Here is a 5054-nt window from a genome sequence, read left to right on the forward strand (position 1 = left end):
AAGTTCTGCTATATGCCTAATAAGGATATGTGTTCTTTTCTTATTCATGTCATTTACTCTTAGTTTTGATGCTTGCTTGGGGACAAGCAAGATTTAAGTTTGGTGTTGTGATGACAAGTCATCATATACCCATTTTTCAAGCTAATTTCATTTGTTTTGTTAGTCTTTATGCACTTTCTTGCATCTTAAGTAAGTGATTTGGAGTGAAAATGCATAACTTCTTTAAATCAAACAATCACCATGAAATTGATGTTAACTCATGAGGTTTAAGCTAATTTTAATTGAATTTTAATTGATTTATAAGCCTTATGAATTTAGTGATACTTGGAGTGGTTGTTTTGGTTTATTTCAGGTGAAGAAAAGAATAAAAGAGAAAAGCGTGGCCTAAGAAAGCGTGACCTAAGGAGAAGGAAGCGTGGTCAAAGGAAGTAAAAGTGTGCCGCATGCAATGGGGGAGGCAAGCATTGCCCTCCACAAGGGCACACTGCCCTCTAGGAGGGCAACATAAGGGAACAAGACAAAGAAGGCAACTCTGCCCTGCCCACTACAAGGGCAGAGCACAAATTTGTGCCTTGGAATCAAGAAGAAGAAAATGTTGCCCTGCCCTCCACAAGGGCAGTATCGGGCTCACAAGGGGAGAAAATCAAAGTAAAATATCTCCAAATGCTTGCCACAAGAGTTGAACACGGGACCATGAGGAAGCAAGGAACTAAGTTCCATTACCGTGCCAAGAAACCAAGGAAAATGAATGAGCGTGTGTTTCTGCCCGGATTCGAACGCGGGACTTCATTTTGGAAACACTGCCCTGCCCTCTGCGAGGGCAGGGCAGCATTTGGTTGATGCAGCATCCTGTGCACCAAGGCACCATTCTGGCGCACCATGGCATGATTCTGGCAGCATCAGCACGCACCGTGGCACATTTCTGGCGCACCAATTTTTCCTGCCCTGCCCTCCGCAAGGGCAGGACAGCGTTCTGCGCACCAAGACCGCACCAGCCCACACCAAGCCGCACCAAGCAAGCACCAACACGCACCAAATCCTGCCCTGCCTTCCACAAGGGCAGGGCAGCCTCCTGGAAGCTATTATTTTGGGCCGAAAATTCAATTAAAATTCCAATTGAATTCATTTCTTCACCAAATCAAAAGCCCATCCAAATCCCAAAATCCAAGAATAGAAAGTGTATAAATAGGAGCTAGTTTGATGTAATTAGAACTTTTTTACTTGAGCCTTTTGCTTGACTTTTGAATTTGGCACTTTCTTTGAGCTTTAAATTTTTGCAATTGATCTTGAGAGACTTGACCGAGATCTCAGAGGATTAAGGGGGAATTGATTGATCTCCTTCCTCGTGTTTGCTCGGGCAATTCCACTCTTCTGTTTCTGAGTTTTGGGTGTGAGAAATTGAGGAAATTCTGTCTCAATTCCCATTCAAAATCTCTTCAAATCTTTTTATGCACAATTGAATTTCATTTCTGTTCCTTTACTGCTTCTTCTTCAATTTTCTGCCAATTGCTTCGAGACTTTGGATCTGGGAAGGCCATTGAGATTTAGGCTCTGCTACCTAATCTCTTGAGTCCTGAGATCACAATTTACTTGGGTTCTTCTGTGAACCTTACTGCACTTTACTTTAATTTTCTGTTTAAGCTTTCATTGCTTCCAATTCAATTCCTGCTCTATTAACTGTGGCAATTTAATTTCTCTTTGTTTATATTCTGCAATCCCAGTCCTCAAATCCCTTTTATATTCAAGCCAATTACATTTCTTGCCATTTAAGTTACCACAATTTATATTTCTTGCACTTTAAGTTTCAGTTATTTACTTTCTTGTTCTTTAAGATTCAGCAAGTTTACTTTCCTGCTCTTTAATTTACTGCAATTTCCCCCTCTCCCTTTTACATTCCAAGCAATTTAGTTTCTGTTAAGCACAACCCACTCAACCAAAACTTGATTCGCTTGACTAAATCAACCACTAAACTAAAATTGCTCAATCCTTCAATCCCTGTGGGATCGACCTCACTCATGTGAGTTATTATTACTTGATGCGACCCGGTAAACTTGCCGGTGAGTTTTGTGTTGGATCGTTTTCCACACATCAAGCTCCTCCCCTCAACCTAGGAGGTTTAGAGACTCATACTGATAGAAAATACAATGAAAAACGTAAAGTATGGTGGAGAGAGAGAGAATGTAATTTATCTTCTCCTATATATACTAATCAAGTAACTAAGGATTACAGAAATATGATAGGCTTAGGCTTGTAGTGCGAAAATCCACTTCTGGGGCCCACTTAGTGAGTGTTTGGGCTGAGCTTTAGTGTCTCCCACGTGCTAGGATGTGACACCTTTATGAGTGTTGGACGCTGGCCACTCCTCTTTGGGCGTTGGACGCTTGGACTAGGGTAGATGGATGGCGTTAAACACCAATTTTGGGCCTTTAATTCTGAAGCAAAGTATGAACTATTATATATTTCTGGAAAGCTCTAGATGTTAGCTTTCCATTGAGAATGCTCCATTTGGACTTGTGTAGCACCAGAAAATCTTCTTCGAGTGCAAGGAGGTTAGATTCTGACAGCATCTACTGTGCTTTCTCTGTCTCTGAATCAGACTTTTGCTCCAACTCCTCAATTTCAGGTAATTTTAGCCAGAAAATACCTGAAATTACATAAAAATGCACAAACTCATAGTAGAATCCAAAATTGTGAATGTTACACTAAAACCTATGAAAACATAATAAAACTTAAATAAAACATGCTAAAAACTATATGAAAATGATGTCAAAAAGCATATAAAATATCTACTCATCACATCCCTAGAAGCATATCATGTTTTTTCTCAAGATGGCGAGCATATGAAGTAACCAATTCACTGGAAGAAGCTTATAATATAGTTGGTTCATCACATACTAAAGGAGAAAATAGCATTGAAAACAAATTCATTAAAAACATAATTGATCTTGGTTCATAACAGAGTGCAAGTTGATTATTGTATTGCTTTTCTTAAAGATAAGAGAGAGCATCAGCAGCAAATAAATTGTTCACGAGTTACATATAAAAAATAATTATCTAAACTCTCCATATAATTTAGATTTGAAAGGTTAATTTCACCAAAGAAAAATTCATCATATTAATTAGCCTCCTCAAAACATATTTACATGTTATTTTAAAAAAAAAAAGAAAAGATGAAAAATTCATAGATAAATGTAATTGCAAGTACCTACTTATTGGTATTAATCTTCTCAGCAGATTCAACAACAGTAGCTTCAAAACCATCAATTACACCTCCATAACTAATAACAGGTTCACTTTCAACAGTTATGATGTAAATCTCAGCTTTCACAGACACAAGAAGACCATATAGATGCCACAACCGTGTTTTTTATTTTCTTATAAAAAGATAACACAGAGAAAAGCGTAGCCTATTCATAGCCTATTCTATGAATAGGTTATGCTTTTCAAATGTAGCCTAAAAAAATGTGGCTGAATAGATGTTTTTCTTGTAGTGAATTTTTCTATTTAAATAAATAATGTTATAATGCATGTTACCGTGGAGGAGAAAAATGTTGAAGAGATGAAGATTTGTTATGATAGATTATTGGACGGCTAGCTATCAAATGAAATATATTATTTTATTTTTATTTATTTTTAAAATAAGAATAAATACTTCTCTTTATTTTATGCATGCAAAAACTTCTTTATCATAGCATTTGCCTAAAGTTATTACAAAGTAGGATGCATATTTGTCTTTTCTCTGATATTCTCCTAACGTGAAAGAATCTCTTTATTGGTCAACTTCTCATGGAAATTTTTGGTGAAGAAAAAAAGGATGTTCCTTTTTTCTTACCCCGTTATAATACACTTGTGAACCCTCAGAGCTGGAATTAACAAACATGAGACCTCTCATGTAACACCTTACCACACAGAGTTTTATACCTAGAATATAAAATAGAGGTGGCGAGGCACTACGACCTCTAAAATAAAATATAAATACGTATAATAGTTGAAGGAATGTAGTATACTAGGAGCCTTGAAGAAATGGATAAAGCAAAACCGCAAAATAGAAAAAACGCAACGCTCAGAAAATGTGGTTACTTGCGTGTGAAGAAATCCAAAGTTAACAAGCACAGGATAACAGAAACTAGGAATAGAGAACCAAAAGGCACATAATAACAAGCTCCTAACTCAGCCGGCGAAGTTAAGGCTGGCCGAAGAATATTTACATACATAATAACAACCTTAAGCCCAAAATAACATGTTTAAAAGCCCTAGTTCTCCAAAAAACCTCTAGGGGGTACAGTAGCAAAGTAGTAATATACACATGAGGAGAGCCTAATACATATATATATATATATATCAAAATATCAAAAGCATGGCTCCAAATTATTCCACTTCGCCGCAGACATCTAAACGCCTAGCAAGGTGCCTCTCGACTTGCATCTGAAAACAACAACACAGTATGGGATGAGAATCGGAGGTTCTCAACATGGTAAAGATGCCACGCATATAAGATATAAGGTTCTGGGAATGCAGAGGAAATCTTAGAATGCCGACGCTTAGATATAAAGCTTAAGAAATGAAAAACAGAAGCCATAAATAGGTGGTTGGTGGACGAAATTGTGATACAAGAGTTCCAGGCACTGTTAGATAAGCTTTTTCTTTCCACAACTCCGTTCAACTTAACCAGCAAGTGTACTGGGTCATCCAAGTAATACCTTACGTGAGTAAGGGTCGATCCCACAGAGATTGTTGGTATGAAGCAAGCTATGGTCACCTTGTAAATCTCAGTTAGGCAGATTAAATTGGTTTATGGTGAGTTCAAAAATTAATAAATAAATAGAAAATAAAAAGGGATAGAAATACTTATGTAAATTAATAGTGGGAATTTCAGATAAGTGTATGGAGATGCTGTGCTCCTCTCGAATCTCTACTTTCTTATTACATTCATCCAATCCTTCTTACTCCTTTCCATGGCAAGCTGTATATAGGGCATCACCGTTGTCAATGGCTACATCCCATCCTCTCAGTGAAAACGTTCCTATGCTCTATCACAGCACGGCTAATCATCT

The sequence above is a fragment of the Arachis duranensis genome, chromosome 2 (assembly GCF_000817695.3).
Source record: "Arachis duranensis cultivar V14167 chromosome 2, aradu.V14167.gnm2.J7QH, whole genome shotgun sequence".
Classification (NCBI taxonomy): domain Eukaryota; kingdom Viridiplantae; phylum Streptophyta; class Magnoliopsida; order Fabales; family Fabaceae; genus Arachis; species Arachis duranensis.